Source organism: Phoxinus phoxinus, assembly GCF_949152265.1.
Source record: "Phoxinus phoxinus genome assembly, chromosome: 14".
Lineage (NCBI taxonomy): Eukaryota > Metazoa > Chordata > Actinopteri > Cypriniformes > Leuciscidae > Phoxinus > Phoxinus phoxinus.
The window spans coordinates 19,133,324-19,150,502 of NC_136889.1; the positions used below are offsets into that span (position 1 = coordinate 19,133,324).

Below are 17,179 nucleotides of genomic sequence, written 5' to 3' on the forward strand. Positions count from 1 at the left end.
GCCCATGCCAAAGTTTTGGGGTCATGGACAATACATTTTCAGCACATATCGGAGGTGAGGAGATATTTGGTCACTGCCAAGGACATAAACTAACCCCACTCAACAACAGTCACCAAGACTATTCATTGTTCCCAGAGGGTGCGAAGAAAGTTGGTAAGGCCATTAACTCAGCAGGGAGTTGAGCTGGCGGTCAACAACTGACAGACGTGATAGCACACACCATCACCGTTTTTCAAAAGGATTATGTAAATGAGGCTAATGACTGAAAATGCATATAAAAAAATGTGTTATCTTAATTTAAAGTAAAGCTGTTAATTTGTGACTCATTGTCCATATTCTGAGACTAATAAAAAAAGAACAAAAGACTGTTCATTTGTGCTTTTGTAAACACTTTGCTTGCAAGGTGGGAGTGTATGAGACAGAGAACAAGCGTGTTTTTTATTTATAATGCATCATGAGAGGAACTTTACCTTAAGATGACTGGTACTCAAGGGCGTGATGCTCCATCAGAACAGTATGCATGACAATGAGCGAGAGACGGCAAATAAACAGGGGTTATGAATGCATCTATTAAAAAAAACAAGATAAGGAAGTTTATTAAATATGTTCACCAAACAAAAATAAAACAGAATAATAAAGAAAATTTTATTTGATTCAAAATTAAATGACACAAATGTATGTTCTCTAGCTGTGGGAAAATTCTTACTTAAATACTTAATTCAGAGAGCATTTACAATTAGCCCAATATATAAACATTAAACTCAAGCTACTACAAGCAGCAGTGAAGTGAGCAACATAAATCTGGACCTAGCAATACTTCGTTTTCTGATTTGTTCCTTTTGCCAAGAGGCAGGGCAAGGATCATCCCGTCAGACTAATGCAGTCTTTGGCAATGAGCCGATCAAGACTCTATAACATTGACGTGTCTCACAATTTCACTGCTTAGGTTTTCAAATCAGCACTTGTTATATTATCAAAGAATGCATTGATTCTTTCATTCTTCTTACCCCCTTTCAGTTTTTTCAGAGAACTATGCAACTTGAGAACATGCTTGGAGATTTATTTGCAATTTAAGTAGAAATGTTTAGTTGGTTGGCAGGCTCACATTGTGCATCCTTTACAGTGCAGGTGAGTTTTTGGTGAAACTGCTGCAAAAGTCAATGTGGCTTTTGTCTACTTGAGGGGTCTTTTTATATTTAAAAGCAGAGGGATCTATCATGCCTCACCAGCATTCATATTATGCGTGTTGTGCATGATTTGCATTATAAAGTATGAGTATGACATGACTCATGGCTGTATCGCAATACTTGATGAATCTAATTAAGAATCTAATCTAATCAATAATTGTGTCATACCATAATCCATATGCATAAACATTCATGTCAATTCCCACTCAACGTGAGTCTTACCACTGCATAAACGGCAGCATAAAGCTTTTTTACATTAGCAACTGGATCGTTTTCTTTGAGACTGACCCAAGCACAAAACACCTGGAGTCTTTTAAAGAGCTATGCATTCTCATCTCAAATCCATTCAATATGACCAAGAGCTTCTTTAGAGCCCTCAAAATATCTATTTGTATCCAGGGCACATCTGCAATGCAGCTGTGATGATGCTTCATTCAACACTAGTCTATTGGATAAATCCAGAAAAGCAGGTGACAGTTGGTGGGACATCACTGAAAGACTGTGACACGAACACTGACCTTTTGCCGTTTGGATTTTACACATTCCATATTTTCATAGTCCTCCCCATCCACAGCATGGCCAGTAATATTTTTAAAGCATTGTTTCTCAGTCAGTGCTCAAGGTTCGGTAGATCGTTATTAGCCGCGGGAAAATATTTTAAGGGCACAATATTATTATTTTTTTTCTTTCTTTTGACATCTTACAGTTTTCTTTGTACGTACAATTGCCCACATTTGATGGGTTTCTAGGCAAACTTCAGCACTAACCTCGGGCTTAACCTCATATTGCCTCCATCCGACCAAAATGCATAGGCCTAGCTGTAACAATTTGCCGACAAGTTTTGTTTTTACAACGGAAGTGAATTTATGGGCTGACAGCTGTCAGGTTGATAGTCCATCAAATGTTCATGACATTTTAATATTGACTAACTTACATTACAGAAACACTATTTCCAGTTTATGTTCCCTCTGTCAATGAAAATAGCTCCAAAAGAAAGCTGCGCCAACATTAACCGCTGAACACGTGTTAGTTGTGTTTCCTTTCAGAATAAATCACTGTTGTTGAATGAATCGGTTGAGTAAAGATTCAATGACTCACTTTCAAAAACGGACGCTTCAGGCATAGTAAACTGTTGAAGTCAGACAAATCCCCACCACTAATGCATGGAAAGTTTACTGAAGTAAAAAAATAAAAATTATTTTTTTAACTCAAAAATAATTGTAAGTTTACTAAAGCACTAAATTGACTAAAACAAAAAGATAGCCTACTAAAGCTAAATCGGATGTAAAAAAAAAAAAAAAAAAAAAAAAAAAAAAAAAAGAACTTGTAAAAATGACAAAATCACATAGCAAAATTCCTAAAATGAAAAAAAGTAAATTCAAAATATTAGTAAATACTATGATTATGATAGTATATAATTAATACTATAATAACACTGGTGGAGAGATAGGCTACAAACAGTGAAAAGTCCCTCTGTATGGACTAAAGATCAAACAGACCAGGGGCCTCATTTATAAAGCTTGCGTACGCACAAAACGGGGCTGAAAACATGCGTACGCCAGTCCCTTCGCAAAAGGACATTTTTTAAAGAAAAACTTGACGTGAAAATATGCGCACCTCCACGCAAACTCTGACCCATGCGTACGCACAATTTGAAGACAAAGCAGTTTGGCGACACTGATGGTGAGTTGAGGAACTGACTGCGGATAAAGGGAATTAACCCTTTGCAAAATGGCAAAATTAAGTTTGACATATTTCAATATTTACAATATTTACAAGTTGCTCATAGGTCCCGGTTACAACAAAAAATACAAACTAGAAAAAAAAGTTTGTTGAGACAAACTTTAAGTTGGCTTGAGAAAGCCGGACCAGAGAGTTTGAAGAAGTTTAAAGTAGTTTGATGTTTAAAGTAGGTTAAAGTTTGATTGATAGATAGATAGATTAGTGAGAAAGAAAGAAAGAAAGATAAGTTAGATAGATAGATAGATAGATAGATAGATAGATAGATAGATAGATAGATAGATAGATAGATAGATAGATAGATAGATAGATAGGTAGATAGATAGATAGATAGATAGATAGATAGATAGATAGATAGATAGATAGATAGATAGATAGATAGATAGATAGATAGATAGATAGATAGATAGATAGATAGATAGATAGATAGATAGATAGATAGATTTAGAATGGTAGTTTAATTGAGTCTAGGGCTTCAGGGAGTTTAGATGTGAGTTTTTGGCTTGTACACTAATGGCCCACCGTAGTCTTGGCTCAATTTGAACACTCTGCAATGTAAGTCTATAGGATTTTTATGATTTTTAATATTAATTTTTAAGAAAACTGAAAGTCAAATCAGTTTATAGCTTATAGCACATTTACAGCTTATAGCACACCAAGTCAGAAGAGTCTGAAGGTCTGACCCGAGTTTGGAGTTTGTAGAGTTAAAGCTCTAGGAGGAGTTACAGTTGAAAATTTTTGGCTCAGAAGAATAAGAAAAAGAAGATTAATAATAAGTTTACATAGGATTTCAGTAAGTTGGCTTTCTCAAGCCAACTTAATAACATTAAATCACCATTATGGGTCCTAAAGATATACATGCATGTTTAGTTTAAGGACATAAAAGGAACTATGCTGAAAGTACGTAAATTTAATTTCTTTCACTTCCATTCTTAAATGGATGTAGGCCTATCACTCATTATGTGATTAATGTGATAAGGTGTAAATGATTAAATCTGATCGCTGAAAACACAAATTTCCTTGCTCCTTTAATATATACATGGCTAATGAGGTAATTTGCATTGTCTATATATGGTTGAATGTGGGCGGAGAAAGGGCGGTAAATGATTTTTTTTTGCATGCGCAAATTATCAGGTAGGCTGTGATTTATAAAGTGAAAATTGCGTTCAGGTGTGCGTACGCAGGGTTTTATAAATCTGATTTTTTTTTTTTGCGTACGCCATTTTGGCCTTTTGTGCGTACGTACACTTTTAGTAAGATTCCTACGCACAGTTTTATAAATGAGGCCCCAGAACTTGGCATTATGCGTATAGCATAATTGGGGCTAATGTCACACAATGAAGTTGTCGCAAGGTCTACAGTCTACACCTTCATTTATAAGTAACTATAACGTTTTGATTCTACTTACTCAAATATTTGTTTTCCAATAATTTCAGATGTGAAAGAAATTGATGCTTTATTCACTCAAATCAAACCATTTCTCATGGCAGCTAATACAGAAAATTCTAAGTGAATATCTGCATGAATTAGTAAGTGTGCAATTATTTGTAAATGTTTTATGTTTTTTAATATGTATGAAAATGTTTTGCCGTATTTTAATATAATGTCCTGAAGATTGTTGGATCTAATGCAGTACATTCACACACACACACACACACACACACACACACACACACACACACACACACACACACACACACACACACACACACACACACACACACACACACACACACACACACACACACACACACACACACGTCTTATGAGGAGTTTCATGTTTTATGGGAAGTTTCCAAAGACATAATGATTTTTTATTCTGTACAAACTGTATATTCTATCCCCATCTTCACACTAACCCTAACCCTATACCCTTCAGAATTTTTTTTGCATTACATTAAAAAAAAACATCACTTAGTATAATTTATAAGCTGTTTTCCTCATGGGGACCAAAAATGTCCCCACAAGGACAAGGATTTAGAATATTGCCATCTTTGTGGGGATATCTTTGTCCCCATAATGTAGGGTTTACCAGGCCACACGCACACACGCACGCACGCACCCACACACACACACACACACACACACACACACACACATAGAATATACAGTTTGAACAAACTAAATAATATAAAAATTAGTATGGAGATTCCCCACAAAGATAGCAAAACCGAGTATGAGTGTGTGTGTGTGTGTGTGTGTGTGTGTGTGTGTGCGCGTGTGCGTGTGTGTGTGTGTGTGTGTGTGTGTGTGTGTGTGTGTGTGTGTGTGTGTGTGTGTGTGTGTGTGTGTGTGTCAACAGCTGTTTTCAGCAGTTGCTTGTCACTTTGTCTTTGTTTTGTTTTTCATAGTGATTTTCTCTGAGGACCGTGACCATGAATATGACACACAACCAGTCACTTCTCACAACTATAAAAACACTAACTGCTTGTGTGTGTACAGCATATATAAGCTGAAGTGCCTGTTTAGCAATTCCTCTGTAAAAACATAATCTAATGAAACACGTTGTGACCTAAAGAGTAAAGACTCAATACTCATGTTTATGCTGGTTTTAAATTATAGCCTATCCTTTTTTTAAATATAAATATCACTCACCATAGTGCAAAGAGTGGTATTAACCTACAATTGTTACCATAACGAGCTATTTCTACCAGATTTAGCCCATAAAATTAGTTTTGTTGCATGGTTAAAATGAATATATTTGACTGATTCAGTGATCATTTTACCCTTTTTGGTTACCAGTGTGGCTTTTTTCACACGGCATTGATGCAGCTGACCCTCTCCACACTGAAAATTGTAGGGCCTTATGGTTCAAACGAGTCTTGTCACTAATGATGGATTGCTTTATATTTTATTTTTAATCTAATTAGTATTACTATTATTATTATTGAATTATGTTTGTTTATATGTTTTAATACCATTGGGGGAGAAATAGTCCAGATACAAAATGGAGACTTTTTGCAATATCACTCCATTTGCTTTCACCAAATCAGCTTTGCTTGTCCTGAATTGCTCTGTTGAATCACGTTTCTGCTCTAATAATGCCGCAAGGTTGAAACAACTTTCCAGTGAATCAAAAGACATATATACGCTTTGTGTTTCATGCATTCCTTGAGATTTCTGACCTGGGTCAGCCAGCAAGTCTGGACATGCACTTCTTCTCAGATCACACAAGCGCACACACACATGTATGCACTTACACTAAAAGCACCCATAAAAAAGAAGTACCTGTGTCCTTTGCCTGTTTCCTGCACATGAACCCTGCAGGTGACCAATCAGAGTCTATATGGGCTCATTCAGTGAAATTTATGTGAATATAAAACATCAGGAAAATCCCATCAAGCACATCTGCGTGGGGAACACAGAGCCTGCCTGAAGTTTTAGAAATGTGTTTTCTGTTGCATTGGTCATTGTATTAGGGTTGTATTGTTTCCTCTGTTTGTGTCTTTATCTTTATATTTGATATACGGGATTGGATCAGTGTTTCTTAGCCAGTGTGAATCCATGCATGATCTCTCTCTTAGAACTCAAGTCTGTGTGTGTTCGTACCTGTCTGCCCGTCTCCACTCTGTTAAGGTGTATTGTGTGTAATGGAAGCTTGGCCATTAATCTGAGTCTCAGACACTCTGTCATAAACACGTATTACTTAGCCAGAGGCTATACTTATTGAATGGGCAGTGTGTACAAATGTGTATCTGCATGAGAGTGTGTGTGTGTGTATGTGTGTCACGCCCAGTCATAAACTCTGACTTTGGGTGCCTTCAGGCTATGCTTTTTTTTTTTTTTATGTCTTTTTAAATCACAGTGTGGCGTCTTCTTGTTATTCCCTGCATTTGCACCTGCACAATTTCTCTGGCAACACTGCCTCCTGCTGGACAGGAGGGGTTTGGACGGCCTTTGCTTAATGAGATTACTTTTCCCATTAGACCCCAGGCCTCACAACACTGGCACGTTAAAAGACACAGACATCTTATACACCTGTTGTGTGGTCCGAGGGAGAAGTTGGCTTGGTTTATTTATTTTCCTCATGGCCAGAAGAACGAGTGTCGCACATGTGTGCCTGTGTCCTTACAGAAGTGCTCTCTGTTTCTAACTGATTTCCGTTCCACACAGCTGTCTAAAGACGGCTCTAAAATCTCAAGAATGTATTAGCAACTTCTAATGCACATTGGGGGTCCTGCAGGGGATAATGTTTATCTGCTGTATTTAGTCACTTTTGCATTGGCTGCTGTCCAGTAAATTCAGTTCTTGAGTAAATGTTCTTTAGGTTGTTTATAACATCATGTATGTTATATGTATGAAAGTTTTTTTTCCCCCTTCTGTTCTTTTTATGTGCTGAGATAAAATATTAAGGTTACTCCATGGAAAAATTGCCAGAAAAAAGGTGTGATAACATATTTAGACAACTTTATATCATATGTGAAGGGGTTTTGTTTGGTGTTAAACTACTCTTCTGAAGGTTTCATGTTCCCCAACATCATTGTTCACTCAGAACTCACAAGGAGTCTTTTGTCTTCAATAAAAGCTGAATGGTTTGGTGTGGTCTCTATAGCAAACCCATAAGAGACAGAAGAAAACAGAACTCTGTTTTGTCGCAGAGTACAGGGTGGGGATGCAAAATTCAGTCCGACATGTACCGGAGGAACAAAACCTCAGAAGGGGAACTGTGTCGCTTACAAGAATCCCCACAATGCATCAGTCAACGCAGGCCGCCACACTCTGAAACGATCACCTGCTATTAAGATAAGAGTATCATTTTAAGATGCACTATTTCAGTGTTTTGTTTGCACTGCCAGTGGGTGATGGTGTTTGATAAACAGTTTACAGTATTTTTCAAATGGATTTATGCATTATTGGATGCCTGGAATTATAAGCTATCATTCTCGCCAAATATTTGTAAAATTGTACGTTCTAATGCAAAAAAAACAATTATTTATTTTATTTTTGTCTATGTTTTTGCAATGCATTTCCTATTTTTTATATCATAAATGTTTTATGCTTTTTGTGATTTAAATCATTTTACTAATATCATATTGAACACTTTATACATAGCCCTCAAAACCAAACTTGTGTTGTGGCACAACTGCATGATATATTAATGCCTTGCTGTGTTGAATCGCTATGTAGGCCTATGCATTCAACTGAAAAAAGATCTTTAAAAGAGCTTCAGATGGTAAATGAGATTATTATTCCATCACTGGAAAATTGACAGAACCGGAAAAAGAGGAAAGAGATGTGACAGAAATGTAGCCATAAAAAGCGTCAGGTTATTTTATGAAGATCTATGATACTCAGCACAGCACTCAGATCTCTGAAGCTGTACAGGATGCATGTAAAGATCCCCATGCTTTGCCCTCATCCTTTCTGTGTGTATATATGTGTGTGTTTATATCCTGGGGGCTTGTTACCACATCAAGGTTCAGGAACAATGGACCCAGAGCGGATATCCTCCATATGGACAGGTGTGGTGAGAAAAACCTCATACCCTCTTTTTCTCTCTTCCTCTTTCGGTCTTTCTATCCATCTTTCCCTTTTGTATCTCTTTATTTCTCAGTGCATAATGGTGCCTAATAGTCCTTTATCAATCATGTATGACCAAAAGTTCTGTACTCTAAAATGGCCTTATTAGGCTCAATGTGTTTTATTATTCTATTTGTTCAATAATCTACTTGTGGAAGACTAAGCGAGGGGTAAGACAGAGCCGATGGACAGATGAGGTTTGATTTTGAAGTCAGACAGGTGGGATGTAAACTGATATTTTTGTGCCCTCAACTGCTCTCAACAGTTTCTTATCAGTTGCTGTTTTGTGGGGGAGAGGAGTGTGTGTGAGCACATTTGCATGAAATAAAGGAGAATGTGTTTGGATTACTCAGTAGTCTGAGGGCAATTTTGTGAGTTAAATCTGATGCAACTGTCCTTTGGGAATATTCAGGGACAATTTCAATCTGAAAAATAAATATAAATAAAATAAAAAAGGTTATTTTTTAATAAATTAAAATTTTTAATTTGATTTAGATATACGATTAGGGTAACTTTTAATAGTTCCATGCAGTCCTCCTCGCATTTTGTTAGGTAACATAATTAGACCAGTAGATGGCAACAAATTATCTTCTTAATATCATTAATTTAACTGATTCATTCAAAAACACTGACCCATTCTGGAACTAAACAAGACTGTACTCATGAGTGAATCATTAGATCTCTTCAACCAAATTGATTAATTCAGGAAAGAAACACTCGTGTGTTGCTTTAAACCACGCTATTTTCCCAATCCCCAATCTCAAGATGACTTTTTGTACATTTTTGTGTCACTCTGCATCAAAATGGATTTAAAGCTTTGTGAACTGCTTTCATTGACAACTAGGATGTTTTCACCTCTCAGATGAAAAGAGCTGACTAGTGAACTCCAACATTATTACAGACCTTTATAACAACATCTAAAAGGACCGTTGATTTTATACTCACAAAGTTTCTTTTCAAAAGCTTTTTATATATTTATAAGATTTTGAACAGAAAGAAGAAAAGAACGAGAGAGAGAGAGAGAGAGAGAGAGTTGGGGTTCATTGGTGGCACCAGCGTCTCTTCATGTTGTTTTCCATGACACTCTTTAATCAGCTCTCTGTTCTCCTTTTATGAAGTCATAAATCATTATCTGACTGCAGTGAAATAATTTCACCGCCTTTCTGCTTTGTAACCATAGCAGCTGGTCAATAAACTGCAACTTACACTTTGTGTGTGTGTGTGTGTGTGTGTGTGTGTGTGTGTGTGTGTGTGTGTGTGTGTGTGTGTGTGTGTGTGTGTGTGAGAATTCTTCATGGTAACTTGAGATTCACTCATTCACAGCTTTTAAAGTGAAGCTGTTTTTCCTTTTAACAAACCTAAAATCAAGTGCGAGCAGCATTGATAATATATGCTTGGATTTAGTGGCTGAAAGTTACTCAAGCACACTCATTCTGTGTAATCTTCATCTTCAAATCTGACATTGTTAAAAAGCACTGCCATTAATTTAGGGATTTTCAACCACAAGACTGACTTTATATAACCACAACCACCAAAGAATGTGTAAGCACTGCCATTTTCAGAATAATACCATAACATAATACAGTTACAGTGTGTACGGGGGAGATGTTTCCAAAGCCATCAGAAGCCAGAAATGTTCTGTATAAGAAAAATTCTCAAATGGGCCTGGATATTTGTCATCATCTTTAGTTGTTGCATGTGTTGGAAATGATTTAGGAGGGGCAAAAACAGTTGTGTTGAAATAACCTTTAACCTCTTCTCCCCTAGCTCAGGTTATGGAGTTCATGGTAGCCTAGCAGATTTGTCCATAAATATGCAAACACACATACACATACACACACATGATAGAGAAAGCGAAGTGAATGCACAGAACTGAGGTTGACTCACACACACACTAGTACACATAGGAACTTTTGATTTGGAAAATGCGGTGGTCACGTCCAGTAGGACCCAGTGGACATTAAGCCTGTTGTGTAAGCTCACAAGAGACCCCTGAACTAACAGGGTTCAAAGAGAACATCTCTTTCTGCTCCAGATGAGTAACCGCCCCCTTCTCAGCAGCCAATCAGACATCGACTATCTCTTTTATACCAACGATCCAAACGCTTCTACAGTCTTTTGAGCAATTGCCACGCTTGCTTCATCAGCACGCTGTGTGTAATTCTATTTTAACAGTCACTTCGGCACAGATCTACAGAGCAACGGTTCCGTAACATAAAGACATTTTAAATTAGTATTGCAAAACTGCATAACCACACACTTACATAACTGCACAACTAGAGAACAATTACAGTGCTGAAACTTTGGCATGATGCACAGCAAAGAAGTATTGCTCGATTGTAAACTCAAGAACAGTTTACAACGGGTTTCTCCTAAATAAATTTCTCTGTCCATGTTTACATACATATTATTTTCTGATTAAGGTTCATATTCTGGTTAAACCTCTATCATGAAAAATAGTTCATGCTCCACAGTAAATATGTAGGCCTACTAAGCATAATCCAAAGAAACAGACATGTATTTTCTTGCTATCCTGTTGCATAAGTAGTGAATGCTCTCACCATTTATTTATTCATTTTTAATAATTTAGCAAATAATTTCTGACTGACAGCCCAAAAAAACTAATTATTTGCAAAAGGACATGTGGTCATTACGGTGATCGTGATTTCACCAAGTAGAACATTTTCCTGGATTAACATCCTTGTTCCAATCAACCAACCAGATTTGAGGGACAAGTTTACAGTTAATGTCAAGTTAGCCTTTCAAAGGGTTAGGCGCTTCTACACCATTCTTATTCACCTATCATTTTCCTCTGATTTTAGCGATAAGTTATGTGTAGGGTTAGGTTTAGGGGTAGGGATAGGGGATAGGGTCTTCTAATGTCACTTCTTCTAATGCACTCCTTCATTGCTTTAAAACCAGCAGCCATATCACCTTGTAGCCCAAGACCGGTTGCCCACTGAAGCTAAGCAGGGCTGAGCCTGGTTAGTACCTGGATGGGAGACTCCTGGTAAATCCAGGTTGCTGCTGGTAGATGTGTTAGTGAGGCCAGCAGGGGGCGCTCACCCTGTGGTCTGTGTGGGTTCTAACACCCCAGTGTAGTGACTATAGCCTATAGCCTACTGCCAAAGAGCGCCGTCCTTCGGATGAGACGATAAACCGAGATCCTGACTCTCTGTGGTCATTAAAATCCCATTAAAACGTGTAGGGGTAACCCCGGCATCCTGGCCAAAATATGCCCAGTGGCCTCTGTCCATCATGGCCTCCTAATCATCCCCATATACCGATTGGCTTCATCACCGTCTCCTCTCCATCAGTAAGCTGGTGAGTGGTGGGCGTTCTGGTGCAATATGGCTGCCGTCGCATCATCCAAGTGGATGCTGCACATTGGTGGTGGTTGAGGAGACACAAAAAGTGCCATCATTGCAGCCTTCAGTTATTGTGTGTGGTCGTTGTGTGTAAACGAGGAGCAGTGGGTCCGAAATTTTAGGATGAGCAAGCCAACCTTTATGCGCCTGGGTTCGCGCCATTGGGTAAGTTGTGTCAAAAGGGAGGCCCACTGTCTTAGACTTTGAAAACCCCTGGGTTAGGAGATTGAATGTACAGTTTGTACAGTATAAAAAGTATTATGCCTATAGTCCCTACAAAGATAGCGATATATGTGTGTGTGTGTGTGTGTGTGCGTGTGTGTGTGTGTGTGTGTGAGAGAGAGAGAGAGAGAGAGAGAACTGGAATCCCTCTGTACAACACTGATGTTATGGTTTCACACTTCTTGTCTCCTGTATCTATCTCTCCCCCTCTTTTTTATTTGCATTTATCTTTTCCTTCAGTGGCTGACCTATTATCAGTTTTATTGGTCTCTTGGGTAACCTCAAGAAAATCCCTTGGTACAATCTGGTACAATTATAGGTCAGTAATTCTGAATTAAATTCCCAGTGAAGTGCCTTGAAAAGCACAGCGTTTCGTTCACGTCACAGCCCAAAGCTGCATTTGACAGTTTGTGAAACCTAGTTGTATTAAAAATACAGTCTAATAGATACCATTCCACCTTTAGATTTAATTTGAAACTGTTATATATAAAACAATTCTCATTTTAGTAAAGGTGATTATGTGTCATTTGAAAAGCTTGTAATTTATGTCGGTGCATCTCTTGTGTTTGATCTCCTCCATAGCGCTTTAAAATACTTTATTCTGTGTATGTTTGAATGAGTCTGCTATACGTTGTGCTTTGTGCCAACTCATGCATATATGATCCACTTTCAAGAAGAGTTTGAAAGTCTCTGCTGAGATTCGTGTGGCACTGCCTCAAACCCTGGCTTCGTTCACCCAAACTGAAAGCATTAGCCTACACTTCTTCAATCATTCACTGTTGCCTATAGGCTATAGTGCACTGCCATTCACAAAATAGAAAACAGTAGGCTAAATAATGTAGGGGGTTGGATGCTTTAGATTCAAGAGTATTTGATTGAACAGAAAATCTGATGAGAAGCTGATGTGTGGAAGTGATGATGAAATCAAAATCATATATCCATATTAGTGGCAGAGAGAGACTGTTCAATTTAAATGAGTACATATTTCAAATGAGAATTTTGTCATTGTTTTGGAACACACTATTATAGATAACATTAATGCTAACATAATCAAACAGCTAAAAAAGCTAAAAAAGCTAAAAAAAAAAGCTAAAAAAGCTTTAATTGCACTGCAATTAAAGGCTTATTGGTTAGGCTACACTGCTCTATTCTAATGATGTGTAATAATTTTCCTTTAATTTTCCCCCACATTCAAAAGACATGCAGCATAGCATAGGTGATTTGGACACAGTAGATTGTCTGTGTGATAGATAATTGTTTAGGTAATTGAAGAGAAACCAGCTCAATGCAGTTTTTATGGCGGTGTAATAGCGCCATCTAGTGAATAAAACGTTATTATTGATTATTATTAATTTGTGAGTGACTTTCCATGTACCTACTGCTAAATATGGCTAACGCCATCGCTGTCTGTATCACCTGAAAAGTTTCCCAAAGAAAATGTTGATATCAAATCTCAGTAGTAACATGCATTAACAATATCAGAAACAGCTATAGTCACATAGATATTAACCAGCTACTGACATATGCATTTCCATACACCATGAAGTATCAGTACTTACTGAGTGTAATTTAATCAGACTATTATCTCAAGAGAAAGAGTGCCGTATAGGCCTAATAAAAAGCAGCATGGATGTGAATCACCAGTAAACAAGAGGCTGCAGAGAGGAGCGATACAAGAAGTGAAAGTCTCAGTGTATCAGACGTGCTGTTTCTCCAATCAAATTAGATAAATGGAGCTAACATGTTATAATAAATGTAATATTAGTTAATGTGTACCTTTACAGCAAGAGTGTAGAGGATATGTCTCTATCAGGACTGCACATGCATACACATTCCTCCATGAGGAGAGAACCTGTCCCGTCATGCTCAGCTGGACCGACGGAGCTTCAGACTTTAAAACAATTACAGATGTGCCGTAAGTCCCTCTAAACTTACCAAGCAAAAGTGTCTATAAATGAAATACAGGCTATAACCAATGAGTGAAAAATTAATGAATGTCCACACTTTGCCAAAATGCAACAACAGATAAATAATGCAACAAAACAGACACGTTTTCTTAAAAGGTGTAAAGTGAATGACTAGGCTAAGCCTTTTAATCATCAGCATGGATTATAATAAAACATAAAACCAAAGAAAAGCAAAACAGCACTGAGTGCAATTTTCCTACAATAGGTATATTATTCTTCAATTGGGTAACTTGGGTTTCTGTCCCCTAGAATGATTCTGTGTGTGTGTGTGGGGGGGGGGAAGTGAAATATAAGAAGGACTTATATTTTAATTCTGTCTCTAATTACATGTTTAAAAATGTTGAGTGTTGAAATCACTATTTTGGCCTCTTCATCAACAACAACAACAACATAAATAAATTAATTAATTAATTAATTAATCATCTAAACCGATTCATTCTTTAAAGCAGTGTTTCCCAAACCTGTCCCGAAGGACCCCCAACACTGCACATTTTCTTTGTCTCCCTAATCAAAGACGCCTGATTCAACTCATCAGCTCATTATCACATGGGTTAATGAGCTGATGAGTTGAATCAGGTGTGTTTGATTAGGGAGACAAAGAAAACATGCAGTGTTGGGGGTCCTTCGGGACAGGTTTGGGAAACACTGCTTTAAAGGAATGCAGGAGCAGCATCTCGGGCCACTGGCACAAGAAACAGAGATGGCCAGTTCATTGCAGGGCTCATACAAGACGCACACATTCACACCAACATGCAGTTTAGTGTTCAGTGTCTGCGATTCACCATCTTGCATGTCTTTTGGATTGTGGGGGAAACAGATAAGGAAACCCACAACAACACAGAGAGAACATGCAAACTCATCAAACCAAGGACCTTCTTGCGTTCAGGCAACGGTGCTACCCTATTAGATAGATAGATAGATAGATAGATAGATAGATAGATAGATAGATAGATAGATAGATAGATAGATAGATAGATAGATAGATAGATAGATAGATAGATCTACAATTTGTTTGTTGTTTATCTATCTATTTTTTAACTGTTAAGGAGTGTTAAAGGGTAACTGTTGCCAAAATTGAACCTAGGCTCTTTTTGTTTATCTACCCGAGTTAAACTTTTGTGTAAAAGCATAATTAGAATGGAAAAGCCACTTTTAAGATTGACTGTATTTTCGTTTTAGGTCAAAATTACTTTTGAATGGGAGTGCATGGGCCACTTGTATGATAGCATCAAAATCTCTATTTTTAAACACTAAGAAGGCCCGACAACATAAAACTGTGCTCGAAGTATCACCAGGGGCTCTACACATGAACTTGAGCATTACTACATTGTTTGTGTACACAAAGTTTACTAAAAAGAAAGGTTCTGAACAACTCACTGTAGCTGTTGTTTTTTCCAGCCGCCAGCATTTTGTCAGTCAAAAATAGTCGATCTGTATCTTCTTCTTCTTCTTCTTTCCGTTTCATGGCCGTTCACTCCTTAGGAGTATTACCGCCACCTGTATACTTTTTTTGTTTTGTTTTGTTTTTTTAACTTTAAAGTCGGCATGAAATCAAAATTGACCCTATTTACTTTGTTAGCGGATATTACTAGTCTTGTGGTGAACAATTAATCCGTGCAAGTTAATACACAGAAAAAAATTGTTTGCTGTGGTTATCTTTAATCAAAGTCTGAAAAGTTACTTCCGGTCTGGAATGGTTCTTTTTCTGATGACATAGGCTTGACGGCGTGGGTTGTTTAAACGCTTAACCACTCCCCTCAAACCAATACTCTGCTATGGGCGAGAGATGGAGAGGAGGAGCGCTAAAGTAAAACCCTGCCCTCTGTTCAATATTCCGTTTCACTCGGAAATGCGTCACAACACTTGAGAAAAGTCGTTTGCAACTTCCGGTTCACGCTGACTTTAACATCTCAGAGGATCAGAGCCCAGGCTTCAGCTGGCACTGCATGTTCATCTCATTCAGATTCCACACTGAGCTAGTCGATCTGTATCACTGAATCATTTCATTATTATTAGGATCCTTTTTCAAATACAAGGTCAATATTGAGTTTCACTAACGACAAAACAAATTATCCGTGAATTTATATGGAGCTTTTCATCTTTACTCTCTTCCCTGTTACGTTGCATTCGGAGATCGACTCTTTTTGACTGACAAAATTCCAGCCACCGGAAACACTAAAGCCCCATTCACACAGCACTTTGAACCCGGCAAATTGCCGGAACGCCTTCTGTGTGAACGCAAACACGACCCGGGTTTAATGCCGGGATCGATGCCGGGTTGGGGACCTAGTAACATTGCCGTGTTCAGACCCGGAACGCGCGCTGTGTGAACAAAAGCCAGGACAAATGCCGTAAGGGGTGTGTCGTAGTCATGATGCACGAGCCTTCGCAATGACGTAGTTATCGTGCGACTCTGTTACTCTGTTAGAAGAAAGTTTGTGTTCGTCATCGATACAAGAAAGAACGAAAAGATGTCTGCAAACTGGACTGAAGCAGAGACCCGAGAGCTCCTTGCAATCCGCGCCGAAGCTGAGATCGTTCGCCACCTTATACGTCACATCATAACGTCACGCGTCTATCCGGGACATACCCGGGTTGTGTGTGAACGCGCTCTCTGATTCCGGCAAATCACTGGCAGTGTGAATGAACCATTTTCAAACGAACCCGGGTCAAATCCCGGGTCACTTTATCCGTGTATTTTCCGGAATCTCTGTGTGAAAGGGGCTTAACTGATAAAGTACAAAACCTTTCTTTTAGTAAACTTTGTATACACAAACAATGAATTTAATGCTCAAGTTCATGTGTAGAACCCCTGGTGATACTTCGAGCACAGTTTTATGTTGTGTCGAGCCTTAGTGTTTTAAAAAGCATCACGATTTTGATGCTATCATAGAAGTGCCCCATGCACTCCCATTCAAAAAGCATTTTTACCTAAAATGAAAATACTGTCAATCTTAAAAGTGGCGTTTCCATTCTAATTATGCTTTTACACGAAAGTTAAACTCCGGTAGATAAACAAAAATAGCCTAGGTATAATTTTTGCAACAGTTACCCTTTAAAGGTTCAACATAAATTTTGCCTGGTTTGTTTATGTATTTTAATATGCATGTATGTGTGAATGTTTACAAATGCAAATGTAAACATATGTCTTTAAAGAACATGCAAAACTCATGCT

The 17,179-nt window shown here is 37.9% G+C and overlaps 1 long non-coding RNA gene across 1 annotated transcript; it reads right to left on the reverse strand.

Annotated features, from left to right (window-relative positions):
* Positions 1-511: 511 nt before the first annotated feature.
* On the reverse strand, positions 512-15,440 carry LOC307010159. Its single transcript, XR_013800157.1, has 3 exons — positions 15,382-15,440; positions 13,814-13,928; positions 512-567 (listed from the first exon to the last, which is right to left on the reverse strand). It is a non-coding gene; the product is annotated as an uncharacterized lncRNA (long non-coding RNA).
* Positions 15,441-17,179: the final 1,739 nt, after the last annotated feature.